Here is a 19995-nt window from a genome sequence, read left to right as displayed (position 1 = left end):
CGACACGGGCGACGTCTAGCGTCAGAACATGTTATGACGCCATTTTGGACTGTGGGCTTTGCGAGAGCATGCTGGCCGCACTTCTGTTGTGTGATCTTCGCCGAGTATTATTTCGATTGTTTTCTTCCGCTTCGCTTGTCTTGTGCTGCTTGAATTGTTACATGTTTCACGTGCTCGTGTGAGCGCTCAGTGTGAAGTGCAATGGCAACAGAAAGCCCAGCCAGTGTACGACGTATGTGGCGTTTCGTCGTCGGTAACGGCCGCAGCCGCGTCAGCTTCGTCAGCGATATTTTAAGTGCGAAACACTTTAGGGGCCCGGGCTGTCGGCGTCCATCGCGCGTGATCACGTCCGGGCTTTCGCGCTCCTACAGCACTCGCGCATCACTGCTTCTCACTTTCCCAGGTTTCACTTTAGTGGAGCTGCATTTCTTACCCCGCTCTTTACTGCTCTCGAATGTTATATATATATATATTTTTTCGTTGTTATTGCTGGGCACATGTGAGTGTAGTCGTCGATTGAATCTGATCACCATTACGCTTCGCCGTTGAAGGTTACCTCATTTAGTGAAAGCAGGCGCGTACGTAGCTGTCAGGCAATGCTTAGAACCAGGCACCGGCGGCCAGCCGACGCGTGTCAGCGGTTGGTAGATATGCGACGGTTGCTCCATACGCTTCCGACGCAACTCAACAGCTCAGTCATGCAACATTTATTAAATCTGGTGCAGCGTAGGGTGCTTATAATCAAATGTCAAAGCAGAAGCGTAGAGCTCGAGCTGCGCGGTACCTACTTCGAACTGATACAGCCCAGGTGCTAAATTTCGAAATCACCTTTATGTGCAGGGCCGCGCAGGACGCATGTGAACGCAGAGACAATGTTTTCGCGGACACAGGAGATGCATACATGTTCCATAGGGCACGATTTTTCCAGAACGTTGCGAAGTGTATTTACCGACTAGTTCTCTTGCAGAATGCTTCAGTTTGTCTCATACCGGTGTCACCCGGCCACTTTTGATCGCAATCGAGCCCAATCTGGATCGGAATGTTCGGCCACAATATGCTCCCTTCCACAGATTGAGCAAAGAAGCCAATCGCGCCCGAGAAATTCAATCCAGATCGGGCTCGATCACGATCAAAAGTGCACCGTGTGACCCCTGTATTAGGCACTGGAATGAAGCCGTGTTTGAAAGAATAGCAAATGTAGCCTCTGCCACTACATAGGAGAAAATAATGCATCGAAGGGCTGACAATTCTCGCAGCCTATTGGGAGATATGCCAAAAAGGGTTTACCAAAATGCATTATTTTACTTAAGTGTGCATTGGCTCACATTAGACTGAAATGCCAAGTCCTCAGGTGATGCAGGGAACTAGCGAGGCGTGAACATATCACATCGGCAGTGCACATGGTCTCGCGGAGTGCTGTGTTGTGGACACACTTAGTCCCCAAAATTGTTATTTTCCGCTGGTTGTTTGTGCACCCATAAACAGCACAGTGCTGGCCTGTAGTCTTTTGATGAGTATATATGCCATTATTTACGAGCGTAAGTCATTCGGGACAAAAATAAACGGAAACATCGAAGGAAAGCTACCACTCCGCCATGCAAGCGCAAGGCAAGCTCACATTCCAGACCGAACAGGCTACACTGACACATACTCTCCACGCCAGACCGTCGGGAGCGCCCTCGTGAACTCGTAAAGGCTCATGGGACGCGTCGTCTGTTCGGCGCTTCCGGTTCAACCGCTGACGGTTCCGGCGCACGATTCTCCGTTCGCGGGGCCGCTCGTGCTTGCTCTCTGTGCACTTTCATCACAAGGTATCGCCCGCGCTGCAAATATCTAGAGCCTGTGACGGTTGCATCGATAACTGACCATTATATCTGAGCATAGGCAGTCATTTAAAATAACTTTTTTTTCTGGTCGAATCGACCGAACACTTGAATTAGGTATGCGTGCTGTCGCGGGCTTATCATGAATGACGAGTCGTACTTTCTTGTTCTCAAGTGAATTCTGTTCGGATCAACGATGTGAGTGATCTTGTAACATTTGAATCGTGAATATCAGATTTGTGCTAGAGCCCGTCGTATGCACTAACGTGTTCGTCTTTCGTAGTCTTTGAGAAATCGCGTTGCGCAAGCGCGCACAGTTAAGAACCTTGACTTTCCTTTAAATAAAAATACCTTCCACACATTTCGAACTTTTATATCACTGATAACGCAGATGCTTGGACAAGTTGGTTTGACATACTAGGAATTTTATATCATTTTACAGCGGACCTTTATAGGTTTTGCGACGTTTATATATGATATATGCATGGGTTGTTTTGTAAAATAACTCGCTGTCGACGTTACTGATAATGTTTCATGGAACATACTTAATAACCAAACGTTAACCACGCGGTCGGTATGGGTTAACGATGTTTTCACGTATTATCTACACAAACACAGCCATCAAACACATCAAGTACATCAAACACAGCCGCAACCGCTGTGTTTGATGTACAATACACTGTAGTTTGGTGATTTTCGTGCAGTGCGATGCCGGTTTGCACTGTTTTGTGGAAGGAAAGCGAGTATCTTACGCCGATCAAATAATTTTAGCCGATCTGAGAGACGCACAGTGGGTAATGAGGCTGAAGTGGTCGCACGGTGTGTGCAATTATCTGGCGTGACAGCAGACCCGCACGAGATTCTGATGAAAATCACCGATGTATTCTTGCACCCATTGGTCGTGGAACCGAAGTACTCGTGCACTGTTGGATTGTCGGAAAAGCACAAGCACGTTTCTGCTGCTTTGATTCACAGTTAAGGCGCGGATAGATAGTCCATCGTTTCGAGCGTGCGAGACAGCGGCAGGCAAAGTTGGATACGTCACGCTGGCCTCGCCGGAATGCTGGCCACGCTGGCCTCGCTGGCCTCGCCGAAATCTTACAACCTGATCAGTTTGGCACATTTAAGATGGCCCGCAGCAGCGCACCTACTTGCTCGATCAGCTGTTGCCGCTGTACATAAATGCGCAGCCGGCACGTACTTTCTCATTGTTGTGGCCTTAAAACGTTCGGCGAAGGCGCAAGCTCTGCACTCTCTTTTCAGTCCGAGAGAAAGCGAACCCAAAATCTAGCTTTGCACTTTCTCGCGAGCATTCACTACGAATCTGTGGCGAAGCTTTCCCGCTACTTTTGCGTTCCTGTTATCTATTTTGCATTCAAGATTTGCGCAACGTGACTGCTGCTTCGCTTAGATGTAGTTATTGCAGTAGTTGGCGCATTGTTTCTCTCGTAGAGAACAAAGCGATAAATAAGAAACCGAAAGATATGCTTAATACAGTAAAAACACATTTGCACACCATGTACAGGTATGGCTTGTGCTGCGTGGCCTGACCATGACTACTCCCCGCTGTATACGAACGTGTCGCTTATGGCTGCTGTGTAATGAAATAAACCAAGTTTTTCTGTGTAAATTACTGTTAACTAAGCTACTGCATTATGAATCTAATTAATTTTCATGTTATTCTATAATTGACGTATCCTGCACTTTCAGTGGCCAAAACTGTGTTCGCCTCTGAATTGCTAATTTTCTTCATACACTGATAAGGGATACAATTGCTTTAATAATTACGCACTTTCAAATAAGCGCCTAAACTAATTTGCCCTAGTTACACGGGTAGCGTGTCCAGGTCGCAAGGAAGGCGTACCGCTATGCCACCCCATAGTTATTTTGCACGCTGCCGCGTACATGTTGTGCTTACATAGAACGATTTACCGACGTTACCCGGGAGTACCTGAAACTCCGATGCACCGATTTTCGCTGATGTACCATACGCGGTAGTTCAACGTTGTGCGCCGCTTGTATCCGATATAAGAACTGTAATCAAGGAAACCTTGAATACGGTGGCGACATTCGCATCATAAACTGCATTGCCATATGCCGGCTATCACATGAAACTGCATGTCGCAGCACGCATACGCTGAACGTTATCACGATGGCAGTAACAACCTCAACGCAAACTTCCTGAAGTGCGCTGTAGCGCTTTACTGCAAACGTAGTACAAGCAACAAGATCGCGTTCTCTTCATGCAAACAACAAACCGACCCCCGCCTGAGAAAAAAAAAACTTTCTCGAGCAAGATGTTGAGAACACAATTATTGCCGTTGTCGCAGCTTATGATAAGATTCGCAATCCATGTGGCTTTTCGGCGCCGCAAAACTGCAAAACTCAGCATAATTCCTCAGCCGTGCGGAGTTTCGTAGATGATGGCTCCATCGTAGCGTACTAGAAGCGCACCCGATCGCAGTACGAAGGCTACGGACGGAGCGTCTGCTCCGACGCTACGACCTCCGTGTGAGGTTTCCGGCGCTCGCCGCTAGGTGTCGCATGAATTGCTGGAGTCGCGAATTGCGGAGATTGTATACCTACCGGTCCCCGTGTAATGACGGTGATATCGGCTTTGCATACTTTCATTCGTATCGTTGAGGACCCAATTAGCTAAACGACATCTTCCACGACTTCTGTTCAGGAAATGAACAAGCATTGTAACTCTCCCGACTGCCTTACTGCCGCGAAATTCATCACCGCCGCCATGAACGTGTCCGCTGACCCTTGCACGGACTTCTACGCGTTTGAGTGTGGTCGCTGGCTGTCATACGCGCCAGTCACGAAGACTGAGCCAGACTGGACGTCGTCCGCCAGTCGCAACGTCTCGTACATGGCGTCCATGAGGAGTGACTACGTGGCCACCGCCAACGAGAGCCTCTTGCTGGCAGCACATGGATCGGAGACCTCTGACCAGCAGCTCAGTCACATGGGCAAGGTCTACGCATCGTGCCTGGCATTCTTCGTTGACAAGGTGAGTACAAGCATGGTGCAAGTTAGGTCCTCCGAGTCGCAACACCATACGTAGCTGCGCTTGTGCCGCTAAGGCGTCCGGAAGCCGAGCTCAGAGACGGTAGGGGCTGACTTGGCCCGCAGTGAACGCAGCAAAATACTAGCACTGGTGGGTTTTGAAATGGGAGCACCCCAGTGTAATAAAGAACGTCAACAGGTTTCTATCAAAGTGTCCTACTGTACTGGCTGGGGCTGGAAGGCTTTTCCAATCAGATAATCCCGGCCGTCGAAGTGGAATCAACAGATCAATTTGAGGGCTGTTTGTTTATTCAAAGGTTCGAGCATAATGTAGGCGAGCATCACATGATGCTTTGCTTCCCTTAATGAGCTTGTTAAGGCGCACTCAGATTTGGTTTAGCGGAAGAAAAAGCTAAGGAGGCTGGTCAACCAAGGTTGTGCCTGGTCGGGTACGCTGCATCGAGCGAGTTGAAAGCGGAGACAAAGATGATGTGAAATTTTATTTATTTTTATTTAAGAAAATACTGCCACTATGAATACCAGAATATAGGCACGGGTGAGCTATACATTGAAAATAACACGACACAGAAATACAGAAGTGAAAAGAACCAAAGCGAAATGTAGAGCCCATCTTAATGCTGTAAAAAATAGAAATCCTATAGAATGAAACACCGAATTACACACAAATCAAAACAGTTATGTAATACTACAGCAACCTCAACTACCACCATGTAAGTACCATAGCAGTAGCAGTTAACACTTATATAACGTAGTGGAAAAGGCCGGAACACATACATACTCCGCTCAAAAAAAAAGTTTTACAACAAGTAAACAACTTCGGAAGTTATGCTCGCAAACAAAAGCAACGCCAGTGCCATAATGCCAATAATGTCGAAAGCAATAGTATAAATAAACACGAGAATGTTTAATTACAAACACGTCAACATGTTAAATAAATAGCAATAAAAGTAGTCACTCTGAGTGCATGGGGGGTCAGAACAAAGTGCACTGTAAAAATAAATCACATAGAATTGTCAGAAAGACCGTGCAGGCAGCGCGCGAACGGACGATTTGAGATCGGTGCTATCGAGAACCTCGGGTGGCAAATTATTCCAGTCGTTAATCGTACGAGGAAAGAAAGAGTACCTGTATATATTGGTATGGGCAGAGGTGTTCAGTAACTTTTTTAGGGTCAGATGAGCGCGTTTCGGGGCGAAAGATTGGTTTGACGTATTTACTTTTCTCTATTGCTAACTTGTCATTATATATAAGATAGAATAACTTCATTCTTTCACGATACGGTCTCAATTCTAAAGTTTCCAATTTTGCGCTTTCCAGGAGAGCTGTTGCAGATGTGTCGCGTTGGTAGGCATTAAATATAAATCTTACAGCTTTCCTCCGTACTGATTCTAGTTTATACATGTTAACTTGTTTGTGCTGGTCCCAGACGGCCGACGCATACTCTAGTACTGTTGTCACGTAGGTTTTATAGGCTAATAGTTTAATTTCGTGGGTGGCCTGAGCTAGTGCCCGTCTTAAGTATTCCGGTTTTCTCAACGCCTTTTTTTATGTATTATACACTTTCATTTCATCTTAAATCAGATGTAATGACAAGGCCAAGGTACGTATATGCTGAAACAAGAGACAAACAATGGTTTCCCAGACTGTATTGGAAATTTAAAGGGTCCTTCTTGCTGGTTATAGTCATCGCCACAGTTGTTTGCTGGTTAATGTTAATTTGCCATGTAGAGCACCAATTCTGAATTTTAGATAAAGAGTGGTTTAGAAGAATTTGTCACTGCAAGCGTTAACTTCCTCATAAAGTACACAGTCGTCTGCGAAAAGCCCTATCTTGACCGGAATATCATGGACGATATCGTTAATAAAAACAAAAAAGAAGAGAGGTCCGAGGATAGATCCCTGTGGTATGCCGGATTGAACTGGCGCAGACGGTGAATTGCTGCCATTAACCATGACGCACTGATGCCTGCAGTTTAGATATGCTTCGATCCAGGCTAATAAAGAGTCGTTTTTCAGAATTGGTTTTACTTTGATAAGTAGCTTACGGTGTGAAACATGGTCAAATGCTTTTTCGAAATCTCTTAATAAGATATGAATTTCGCTCTGTTTGTCTAAACTGATTCCATGGTCGTGAACTATTTCGAGCAGTTGCGTGACTACATGTCGACAGTCGACAAGCCGCGTCGGAAACCATGCTGACGACTATCTATTAAGCCATTCCTTCTATGAACACAGAAATGTGCTTGAATATTTGCGCATAACAGCGATATACGTATGTACGCCGATGGCATGGACTGGTTTGCCTTTTTTTTTTTTTGGTATGGGAGTTATTTTGGTGTGGCCGTCAGTCATGGCGAAGTTCTACTTGAGCAAGGGATTTGTGAAATATTATATTTAGGTACTTAGGACATCATTCTGCGTATATTACTGAAAAGGCGGTTGGTATGTTGTCGATTCCACTGGATTTCTTCTTATCTAACTTAAACAAAAGGGAAAACACGCCCTCCTCTTCTATGTGTATATTGTCAATTGGCGGTAATTCTCTGAATGGAAGAAACTCAGGGTCTGAACCGTTATCACTAGAAAAGACCCAGCGAAAGTATTCGTTAAGTACGCATACAATTGTTCGTTTCTACATGGTAGTGTAGGAGCGTAAACGAGATTAACACAGAATGTGAAGTTATCAGTGACTACGTGTTATGCAATTGTATGTAAATATCACTACGTCATGTGGTGTATGTAAAATGACGATTACATGTGTACTCCGGCGAAGAAATATTCAAGCATGATTAACTTGGGCGATCATGCAGTCAGTACAACCTCACACAATTTCTACGTAGCTTGATACAAGGAAAGTACTCAGGAAAGTGGGCCGTTCCCGAAGATAGCGCAGTTTAACACGGCGCCTTGGAGCGCGAGCTGTCACAAGGAAATAAGACGAGGAAGTGGTACGGGTCGCACGCGGCCGAGCATTTCAACAATCTGTCTGGCTTTGGAACAGGAGAAGTACACATGCGATGGTATCTTAATGGCTTAAGGCGGCGAGGCTTGTCATGTGAACATGACGCAGTTTCTCGACTACGGTTAAGCACTGCCCGTGAAGGCCCGAGGTCCGGGTAAAGTAGCCTTCACGGCGGGCTCGGGCGGGCCCGGGCATGAAGGTCCGGGCGTCCGGTTGGGCCTCGCGTGCGTGCATGCGCACGTTTCCGGGCGCGTTTCCATGCTTACACATTCCATCGCGGACGAAAAAAAGCACAATTTTTCATCGTCCGTGAAGGCCTGCCGCATTAATTTTACTTCAGTTTCACTATGATTTACTTGATGAATTAAAAATGCATGCATCGCTGTATACATTCAGCAAGCTGCACGGAATTTTTTTATATTGAACGCTATTATTCCCAGGTTTCTCTATGATATAACCAAGGAATGGGTTAAAATTAACGATGTGAGATAATATAAGTGCTCCTTTGATAATAACACACCGAAGTGCGAGGGAGCGAAAACCTCGTCGAGAGGCAGCCATTTACTCAGGTCAGAAACGCAGAAGCCCCAACTAACCGCTCTCATTGGCACACTTCGTACACTCCGCTGCGCCTTCCGCGCACCTTCTGTCTTCTGTATTTCCAATTATGAGTAATAAGATGTGATGGTGTAATTGGTTATTTTAACTAATAATGAATGAGAAATATATATGATCCGGCGGTTTTTATTTATTTAGTGACCACAGGAAGCATGGCCTTATGGTCGCTACGGTACACCACCATAGGGTGTACGGCAAAGGTTGGCACGTTCTTCGTAAACACGTCACCAACGCCACGCGCGTTCGGTGCGAACGCGGGCAAAACGCCGCCGCCGTCGATAACAGTTGTGCACGTTGTTTGTTAGACCGCACACAACCGCTGTCAAAACGACAGCCTCTGAAGCCCTGCCGGCTCAGCAGGGCTGCGCGCATGCGCCGCACTAGGAGAGCGGGCAGTAGTAGTAGTAGTGATTTTATTGAAGAAGAAAGTAACGCTTATTTCTGCTGCCCAATAGGGAGCACGGCGCAGCGTCAGGGGAAAGGGAAAAAGGAGATAAAGATGTTGAAAGGAAGGGAAGAGAAGAAGAAGCAGCAAGAGTCTCATCGGATCATGGAGGAGGCTGGTGATGGAGGCGATGGCCTGCTAGGGACGAGCGCTTAGCGATGGGCGGAGATTCCGTTCAGTTCCACAAACTCCAAAAGGCTGTGGAGAGCTCGGAGGTGGGGAGGCGACGGGAACAGGAGGTCGCTGGTTGTCGCAGCAGGTAGACCCTGTTGTCTGTAGGCAGTGATGACCCTTGAGCGGTCCTGTGCCAGCACTGGGCAAGCACAGAGAAGGTGCTCGAGGGTCTCGGGGTCGCCACAACGCTCGCAGGCCGGTGATGTGGAGCGTCCCTTGGCGTGCAGCCGCGCAGCCGTCCAGACACAGCCCGTGCGCAGTCGAAGCAACGTTGCGCGTTCCCTCCTGGTAAGGCCACACTCTGGAAGTGGCCTGGGACCGTTGCCATTTGCCACTCTGGCATTCGGGTGGACGATTGTGAGTAGTTTTTTCAGGCGCTGCCTTGAAAAATCTGAGGAAGCGACTGCTCGTGTGAGCGGCACTTCAGGATGGTGGGCGGTTTTGGCGAGGGTATCCGCTGCCTCATTACCGGCTATTCCAACATGGGAAGGCAGCCAATGAAATGAGATGGTGACCCCCGCGGCAGCCAATGCCGAGAACTTCGAGCTGAGCAGGGCCCCCGTAAGCCCTGATCGGCGGTGGTTGATTAGGCTCTGGAGCGCTGGCTTCGAGTCGCAAAGCACTGCCACCGGTTGCCCAGGAGGGTCCTCAGCCAGGACATCGGCGGCTAGGTGGAGCCCCGCTAGTTCTGCCGCGGTGGAGCTCGCGGCAAAGGGGATCCGACATTGTCTGTGGACCGCCCTAGCCGGGATGGTGCAGGCTGCAGCGGCCGATCCGTTCGCCAGGACTGATCCATCTGTGTAGACCAGCAGACTTCTTTCCAGATCCTCGTGGAGTTTGCAGGCAGCAGCCTGTTGCAGTGCTGCAGCTGGTGTCTGTCGTTTATGCGCTCCACTGAGCGAGAGGTGGACGTCCGCTGGTCGATGGTGTGGTGGAGGCAGCACGATTGTCACAGGAGGGTCCGTGATCATCTGCTCGTACAGCTGGCACAGACCTCCCATCCGTGAGGACGGCTGGCTGTGGAGTCTAGCCAGCAGGTCTCCGCCATCCGGAGCACGATGAAGACGGTCAATGTGCCCCAGGGCGCGTTCAAGCATCCTCAGCGAGAGTGGCCATTCACCAGCCTCTGCCAGCGTTGCAGCGACCGGTGAATACTTTGGGAGCCCTAGGATACTCCTAATAGCACCTCTGTGCAGACCCTCCAGCTGCTCTCTCCTGGCCCGAGTGAGGTTGACCAATGGAAGGGCATACAAGAGCACGGACGTTGCTGCGGCCTGGTTCAGCCGCAGCGCCCACTTTGTGTTGCAGCCACGGCCATGTTGCTGCAGCTTGCTGACAGCTCCCTGCACGCGGCGCACCTTGGTAGTGGCGGCTTTGGCTGCAGGGATCCACGTGAGCCGGTGGTCAATGGCGAGCCCCAGGTAAGTGACCATTTGCTGCCAAGGTAGGGCACGGCCAGCAATCTTCAGCTGCTTTGTGTAGCGTCGAGCTGAGGCCAGTGGATGAATCAGCATGGCCTCGGTCTTGGCTGTGGAGACGGTGAGGCCTATGCTGCCAAGGAATGCGGTCACCACATCTAGTGCCCGTTGTAGCGAGCACCGAATGGATGGCATGAACTTCCTCGGCCCCTGGGTCCAGAGTGCCACGTCGTCGGCATAAATGGAGCAGCGAACCGGGGGTCCGCCGGGAGAGATGCGGGTAGGCCCGCGAGAGCCATGTTGAACAGGAAAGGGCTGAGCACCGATCCCTGTGGGACGCCAGTCGTGATATCCCTGGGCTCGCTGAGTTCCTGTCCAACGCGCACCCGGAAGGTTCTGCCGGTCAGGAATGCGGAAATGAAGCGTCTGAGGCAGCCGCTCAGGCCGAGGCGGTCTAGGCAGGCCTCGATGACCACGTGTTGAAGTCCGTCAAAGGCACTCTTGACGTCCAGAAGCACCAACATTGCCACGTCCCCCGTGGGCTATGGCAGGCTTCCGGGATTTCAAGATTGGTGTCACCACTGCAACCAGCCAGCTCTCCGGGAGGACACCAGTGTCCCAGATGGTGTTGAAACACTCGAGGAGCCGCTCCTTCTCGGCATCAGCCAAGTTGCGCAGCATTTGGAATGTGATTCTGTCAGCTCCCGGAGCACTGCGTCGCCTGGTCTGATCGAGTGCCGCCTTCAACTCGTACACGCGGATTGGTTCGCTGCACAGTGCCTGTATTTGTGCAGCCACCCAGTCCGCATGATGGCAGGAGGATGGGATGGACAGGGCGGCTGCCTCTGGAGGTGGTGCCTGCAGGGCTGGGGGTCTGGCCGCGAACTGGTCCGCGAGAAGCTCGGCCAGGTTACCCGCGCTGATGCCCATGTGGACCGCTACGGACAGTACCTGGCGATGTGCACGGGGCGCCAACAGGAGTGACGTCAGGAGGCGCCAGGCTTGTGGTCCGTTGGGAGAGCGGTTGATGGAACAGCAAACGCCCTGCCAGCTCTGATTTCGGCGTCGCCGAGCATGACGCCTGCAGACGGCGTCTACACGGCGGAACGCTGTCCAGTGTTCCGGTCGAGAGGTGCGCAGTGCTATGCGCTCTGCGCGGCGCCTCGCGGCTCGCAGTTTTAGGTGCTGGATGTCCGGGACTGGCTGGCCCACCTGAGCCGTGGAACGGATGGTGGCCGCTTTTGCACTGTCTGCTACCAGCTGGAGAAAGGTCCCGGAGTCAGCATCTTTCTGGCAGTGCTTGCGAAAGGCCCTCCAGTCGACAGTGAGGCACTCCCTACTCCTAGCGGTCTTGCCTCTGAACGGGTTGAGCAGGAGAGGAAAATGGTCCGACCCCCAACTGTCCGGAAGTGGTGCCCACGTGTAGTTACAGCCCTCCGTTGCCAGGCTGACATCGATGGCGGATAGGACCACCTGCGCCGCTCGCCGGATGAATGTGGGTGCTCCGGTGTTGAGAATTGACAGGCCTAGTTGGTTCACGACGTCCCACAGTCCTTGGCCTCGTGGGCAGCAACGGCGGCTTCCCCAGGCGGTGTGGTGGGCATTGACATCCCCGCAGAGGAGGAAGTCTTTCCCGAGGCGTTGGGCCAATGTCAAGAGGCTGGCTGGGTTCCATGGCCGGCTTGGCCGGACATAGATGCTGGCCACGGTAGTGTCGGAGTCACCCAGTCGTACCCGAACAGCACAGCATTCAATAGCACCGCTCAGCAGGTCTGCCACGTGGACTTCCGCCTGTGACAATTCTCGCCGTACGTAGATCGCACAGCGTGGTGATCCCTGCTGGTGGCCCTCATCAAGGCAAGGGGCAGACTGGCAGGACTCTCGATTGCAAGAAGTGAGGCTGCTGTAGCCCACGTATCCAGGAAGGCGCAGGTTGGCTGCAGCAGCGTAGACCTCCTGCAGAGCAAGCACATCGTACTCGTTCCGCAATAGGTGCATGGAGAGGTCTGCCTGCCGCCGCCGCAACGAGTTTGCGTTCCACTGGAGCACGCTCGGGCGGCGGCGGCAATGTCCTGCTGCAGGCGGGACGGGACTAGCCATGTTGACTACTGGGTGAGGGCGAGCCACCTGCCTTGAGGCAGATAGAACGCAGCTGTTGGTTCTCTGGAGGCAGCAGGTCGGCGATCGCCCTGAGGAGGAGTCGCAGGTTCTTGTTCTCCTCATCGCTGGTTGACTCAGGAGCCTCCTTCGGGGACGGCCCTAGCTTGATGCTGCCCCGCTTCTTTGCGCCTGCCTGTTGTACATGTTGCTGCAAGCGGGGTTGGGGGTGGTTGATAGAGGTAGTGGCCTCCTTGTCAGGAGCACCGAGTGCTGCAGCGTAGGTTTTGCCTCCTGTCGGTGTAACACGTGGCGGTCCAGAAGCAGCTGCTACTGAGCTGGTGGGGGTAGCCCGTAGGACCGCCTGGGCCTCGCGATGCGACAGGTGTGTGGGAGCTGACGCCTTTATCGTGGCCAGGCGCCGTTCTCTCTGCCACAGCTGGCAGTTAGGCGAGTCAGCTGGATGTGGTCCCCCACAATGCAGGCATCTGACCCTACTCGAACAGCACGATTCCGTCTGGTGTGGGCCACCGCACCGCAGGCACCGTACCGGTCTCTGGCAGGTTGCTGTGGCGTGCCCGTAGCACCCGCAACGTAGGCACTGCAGAGGGCGAGGCCGGGAGGGTCGCACCTCGAAGGGCATGCTGAAGAGGTAGATCCTTGCGGGGGGGTAAGGGGCAGCAAAACGCAGCACCAGGGTGGTGCCCTGTCGCTTAGCCGCGACCACCCGTACCTTCGACGATACGGCAGCCAGCAGGTCCTCATCGGCGTAGTTGCCATGTACGCCTTGCACCACGCCACTGCTCTGGGTGCGGTCGGTTGGAAGGCGCGCGGTCACGGGCATCCCGGCGATCTCTGACGTGGCCAGCAGGTGCTCCGTCCATTCCGGTGATGCCGCGTCCGCAGCCACAATGTTCTTCTTCGTGTTCACGCGAACCTCCTTTACTCCAGGCAGCGCGGAGAGCGCCTGTGCGATGGCGAGGCGGGAGGTACGGGGAAAGGCGGTGCCGTTGTGTGCCGGACGAAACAGCACTGTGCGGGATGTCAGTGGCGAGGTGGGCACAGAAGTTCTGGGAACCCCGGCAGTAACAACGGGATCCACGTCAGGAGGTGCAATAGGCGCAGGTGAACTACAGGGAGCCGTAGGTCGTGCGGCAGGAGCGACAGCAGGCTCGGTCCCGGGAGAAGGGATGTTCCCGGCTAGGCCCGGTGGTAACGCAGAACGCTGGCGGCGTTTCTGCGCCTTTGACAGAACCTGCTGAAACTCGCCTTCGGTGGTAATGCCACAAGCCAGGGTGAGGTGGTTATCGTCTTCACCTGTGACATGTGGCGGCAATTTAGTCGTCGATGCATTGTGTGGCGCAGTCCCGACTGCTTGCACCTTGCGCGAGGCACCCTCATCATCACTACCGAGCTCGCTGGGACGCGAACGCTTACGTGTAATAGTGGTGTCCATATCTTCGAGGTTAGCGTCTATCGGCAGTGGGACGTACTGCGGTTCGACGAGAGACGCACCCGGCAACCCAGTAACAGCGACGAAATCCCCTTCAAGCAGTACATCCGAAGAGCTCGTGGGGGTTGTCGAAGGCGCAACGGCTGTATCGAGTGTGCCGGCCGATAGTGTATGCCGAGCCACCGCAGTGGCCAGGGAGGCAGCAGCGGCGGTAGCGGAGCAGGAGGATCCCGAAGTAGGCGCGTTCCCGGCGATCTCGTGCAGGTGCTCGGCCGGGTCATCCGTCAAAAGAGGCGGCGTCGCGAACATCCTCGTTCCGGAGGTGGTCGTTGAGGAGGCAGTAGATGTCGGCCGTCCGCTGATGGCCCGGCACAGGCGTTGTGCCTGCTCGTGTTGCAACCGCACTGCCTCAGCGCTGGTGATGAGCTGCCACAGAGATCGTGGGCAGGCAACGCTCACCGCGCGTTTGCGCGACGAGCCGCGTACGAGGGAACGCCGCGGGTGGTCGGTCGGCTGCGCCGGTGAAGCTGGGGGCGCCCCTGCCATCCCAGCCGCGAAAACGGCTGCGTCCGACAAGCGCACAAATAGCAAGAACCAAGTCCAGCTCGTGGATAGCAAAAGGCGAAGAGGAAATCTGCGGAGACGACGTCGTTGACCGGGCGAGCAGGCAGCGAGGACGACGGTCCTAGGAGAGCGGGCACGCACACGCAGTCTAGGGTGCCTCGATGCCCTCCTCGCCCACCTCTGCCCTTCCACTGGGAAGTCGCGTTTGCTCTCCACCGTGCGTTTGCTCCCCGTAAGCGCGCGTTCCTCGCTCTCGCAAGCTTTCATTCGCACATACAGCATACGACCAATGAGAGTTTTTTTTTCTATTGGCGGGCGCGGCCATAGAAGAGTGAGCACTTAACAGATTCGCTGTAAAAGCGATTGTAGAGCCGCTGACACCTAATATCAGCTCAGTTTTAGCTGCTATGACTGTTTAGAGCGCTGTCTGCACTAGACAGCCTGGTATTCCGCAGAAGCTCGTTGAAGGATTCGCTATACTGTACTAAATGATAGAAGTTTCCGGCGCTGAGGGTGACTAAGGTTGACCGAGGTGCCGACAGCCGAATTAGTTCGGTGCCCTTTCGCGCAAGCTTGTGGTTGGTTGTCGCCGTTGCCGAAGAGATCGCTGCGTGCTTTGTTTATTGGCGACGTCCTCGCCGTATGCTTGGCGTCATTCCAAGGTGAGCATTCCGCGAAGATGGCTTATTTTCCTTAATGAAATGGAATCGAGATTTTTTTGGAAAATATGTGTTCTAGGATAGCGCAGTGCACGTTTTCGCCGGCATTGTTAGCTCTCGCGAACTGTCCACAGTCCGTGGCTGCCATTCGCTTGCGCCATGGCCCCAAGGGGACTTTCGACCGCGCTTCGGATTCGGTGCCGATTCAGATTGAACTTTTTGGGGGTGATTGGTGGATTTGTAATCAAGAGCGCATGACAGTGGCGATGTGAAAGCGCTAGATCAGGATTTAGTTCAACACGGAGTAGCTCAAACGGGAGGGTCTGCTTTGCTAACTTCTTTCTTTTCTGAAAAGAAGGTCAGGGTACCTGCAAGTCTAAAAGATAGAACGACAGAAAGCTGAGCTAGTTGGTAAGGATTCAGAATGCAAAAAAGAAGGTAAGGGCGTGCAGACACGGACACAAGTGAAAAACATGAACGCCGCTATCAACTGAAGAAAGCACTGAATCGAAAAAGAAAGAAGACACAAAACTCATCTGCGTATGCTCTGTAATGGTAGCACCACGTGTCGATCGGGTACACGTGCCGGTTTAAGAGAGAGATAACTGTTAAGGCATTTGATCTCTTCCTTATGTAAGATAATCGAACGCTGATTCACGCAGGCACTTCCACCATTATTGATATGCCACGTAGAGCACTGCACGGGCCGATTTTGTCAGCCCGGGCCCAGCCCGGGCCCGTTCTTACGTTGGGCTGCCCAGCACGACCAAATGTTTTATGGCAAAAGCCGGGCCCGGCCCGGGCCCGGAAAATAATCTACGTTACCCGCCCGGCCCGGCCCGCCACCCCTTTACCTTAGGCCCGAGCCCGGCCCGAGCCCGGTTCGAAACAGGCCCGAACTGGGTTCGAGACAGAAAAGGACATGTTTTCAGGGTCGAGACGCACGGGGATACCTCGTTGCACGCTACATCACACCACCAGGAAGTCCGAGCCCGGCCCGGGCCCACGTCAGAAAACCCGAGCCCGGCACGGGCCCGGGTCAAAAAGCACATGCCGTGCCCGAGCCCGGCCCGAGCGCGCAGAAAAACTGCGCTACCCGGCCCGGCCCGTGACGGGCCGGGCCGGGCCCGGGCTTTCGGGTACGCCCGAGCCCGTGCAGTGCTCTAATGCCAAGTCTCGACCATTAGACGCGTAACTTCATTCCTATGCCTGTACAATATCGCGCATTCATCTAACGCGGGCTTGCAGTTACAATCTTGGCAGTCTTGGCAATAGAAGTAAATATTGGAAGGCGATCCACCGGTTAAGGAACTTAATGTTCCATCAGCCTCTGATTGATACACCGCCCTGTTTGCCCTACGTAGAAATACCCACAGCTAATGGGAACTTTATATACCACACCCATACGACAGTCAGTGAAATTGTTGTTCTTGATGTGCTTCACTGGACAAGTATCTGTTCTTTTTTTTTTTTGTCTTTCACGTGTTCCTTTTTCCTCTGCACGGCAGCGCATATCTTACTTAGCGTATTAGGAAGCAGTAAAAGCAACATTAACACCATATCTACTTGCAACCTTCTTAAGCCTGTGCGATACTGAATGAATGTAAGGAATGGCCAAGCCTCTTTTCTTGCTATTACTGCTTTCTGTAATCACGTGCGTTCCCCGCCAAATCGACTTCTTTAGGCATTTACCTATAGTGGCCACTGCTATGGTAGGATAACCTGCTTCTAATAGGCGCCGGACCGGTGCATTAAAACTGGCGCTCATTTTGTGCATGCATGATCTGGTGAGAGAAGACTTAAGGCACGACATGGCAATTCCGTTTTTTACTACTTTGGAATGCTTGGATTGAAAGTTTAACAATGGCTTCGACGATCTAGGGGACTAATCACCACACGTGATTTTGTTGGAGGACCAAGGAAATACCTAGAAACTGTATTACGCGTTCGTGTTGTCCACTTCTCTTGTGCCCGTGTCTGCACGCCTTACCTTTTTTTTTGCACGAAAAGATAGCTTGGCGACGGCGTGCGTCCAATGGTGCGCTAAAGATATGAGGCCCTTCGATGTCGTGAGAGGTGATGTATTATTTAAGCTCGCCGATGAGCTTGTTTGCTGCCGGTGCGCGGTATGGAACCAAGTCCGCCAAAGAATTACTTCCGCACCCCACCACGGTGAACCGCAAGGCAGCTCAAGTGGCCGGTGATTTACGAGAAACCCTCAGGCCAGTGATCAAGGCTGCGATGGAGGAAGGCCATTGTTCCATGACGGTCAACATGTGGACTGACGATTATAAGAAAACGGCGTACATCGCAGCCACTGCTCACTACGTGAATGACGACTGGGAACTGATAAGCTTGGTATTATGTAGCAGTGATTTTCCTCTCGGAGAAGAAGACAGGCGACAACATCCAGGAAGAGTTTGTGTGGAGATGCGCGAAGCTTGGAATGGATGAGGGCCTGCTAGAAAGCATTGTGTTTGTGACTGACCATAGGAGCAAACGTCATCAGTGCACATCGAACGTGCAAGAGGATCAGCTGCGCCGCACACATCCTGAACACTATCCTCCGCCACACCTTCGAAGATGCCTTCTTGAATGAACATCTACCACACGTGCGTGGGCAGTTGAAAATGTGAAAGCCGTCGTCACTGTACTGAAGCAGAGTGGGCTGGCCAGCCAGCTACGCCACAGTATAAATCAAGAAGTGTGCACCAGGTGGCATTCAAAATTCACCATGCCGAATTCCGTGTACACGTAGTACGAGGAGGTTGAAGTCTTCCTGGATTCCAGAGGAAGCTCGCTAATGCAAGAAGTTAGCAAAGCTAGTATAAAGGAGACAAGTGACCTTTTGGCACCGTTTAAAGAAGCAACCGACATGCTCGAGGAAGGATTAGGCGGTCATGCCAGCTGACGCATCGACAATTCCTGTATTCAGATTGAGGACCGTAGAATTTCTGCAGGGGAAACTGGAGCTGAGTAAACTCCACAAGACAGCCACGTTTTTTGTGGCCGCCCTTCCGTCAGCTGCGCGCACTTGAGGAAGATGAAAGAAGCACAGTGAAAGCAATAATTGCCACTAATCCGACGTATGCCTAGCAGACTGATAGAAACACTGCTGAAACATGCAGCGAGAAACCTACAAAGAGCAGGTTTATGGACAATTTTGAAGAGTGGCGTGATGTTATGGAGCCAGAGAAATGACAGGATGAGCTGGACAGGTATGTCCATGCCGCGCAGGTTTGCGAACACATTGACAATGTGTTCCATTGGTGGAAGTCTTAAGACGAGTTTCCCCGCCTTTCTCACCTCGCAAGGCAGATTCTGTGCGTACCTGCGACTAGCGCAAGCAGCGAGAAAAACCTTAGCCTGGTAGGATATGCCATGCACGAGCGCAGGATGTCCTTAAAGCCGGAGTCTCTTGATAATTAACTTTTAGGGGCGAAGATCTTTAGGGTCGAGCCTTGTCCGCTGTCGCGCCGTTGTAACCACGCAAGTACTCCCCCCCCGCGCGCAAGAGGCGGAGCTGTGCTCTCTTTTTCTTTCTCTCTCGTTGCCGAAGTGCGCGCTCTCTCTCTTTCTCATCCGTAGCTAGGGACGCTGCGGAGCACAAGAGCGTTCGTTCCCGACGCGCGCTGTCTTTCTCTCTCGTCCGTAGCTTTGGTTTACACGAATGATTCCCCGGTGCTTCGCCCACTCATCATCATTCACGTCGTGGAAATGCGGTGATCTTTTTTCCCCCAAACATACATAAAGGCAGCCAATAAACTAAATTATGCTGCTGAAGACTTATAGACTACATATTTGCAGTGACGTGATCTAACAATAAACGTATAATTTTTTTCCATCTTTTTGGGGGGAGGGTGGGGGGCTGTCCATCACGTCTTCTGATAAATACATGCTGTGCACGAAGTCCTCGCTAAATAGAGACGATGGCAAAAGTTTTTAAATTGCGGGGAATAATACACGAGACTAGATTAAAAAAGTTGGGGAAACAAATCTCTTCGTTAAACCTCGTTTATCTATAACTACGTTCGATTGCATATGCAACGAAGCCAATATATTTGGCTTCCATCCTATGTTTCTCTTGCTATGGCAACCTGCTACTAAAGTGGGGACAGGTGCCACAAATAATTTAGTCTGATACAAAATCTGCTCCCAAAACACTCTTGACGATTGCTACCACCGTATTTGCAGAAGAAGTATGTACAGCATGCCGCAGCTGAATGAACGTTCCTGACATAGCTGTATGCCTGGTCATCTTTTTCCACCCTTACGAATTTTTGTAAAATAAATAACTGACGGCTGACGTACTTGTTAGAGAAGCATGCGCCAACAAAACATTGATTGCTGCTATTTGAAACACCTTGCTCTCTATGGCACGTTCGGGCCTCCATCGGGCCTGACTTGCGGTCGGGCCGGGCCGGATCGGGAAGGTGAAATTTTTTTTTCGATCTACGGCCGGCCTCGGGCGGGTAAACCTTTATCACGGCCTGTGCAGTTCTCTACTCCTGTATGGAAGAAGGCAAGAAGGAAGACCGCTTGCAGACGAGAGTCGAGGCTAAGCGTGAGACCCGTCGCGGTGATGCTCGCCTCCTGGCGGCAATTTTTTCTATCGTGTCGAATAACGAACCGATTTGAAAAATACTTCCTTAAAACGCTCCCTAGACGGCGCCTTACAAGTTCCCGTATATATAACCAAAATTTGCAATAGGGGAGGAACCCTTTAAAGGCAAGGTGATACATGTTACC

Source organism: Dermacentor silvarum, chromosome 5 (genome assembly GCF_013339745.2).
Source record: "Dermacentor silvarum isolate Dsil-2018 chromosome 5, BIME_Dsil_1.4, whole genome shotgun sequence".
NCBI lineage: Eukaryota > Metazoa > Arthropoda > Arachnida > Ixodida > Ixodidae > Dermacentor > Dermacentor silvarum.
This window is presented reverse-complemented; position numbering follows the sequence as displayed.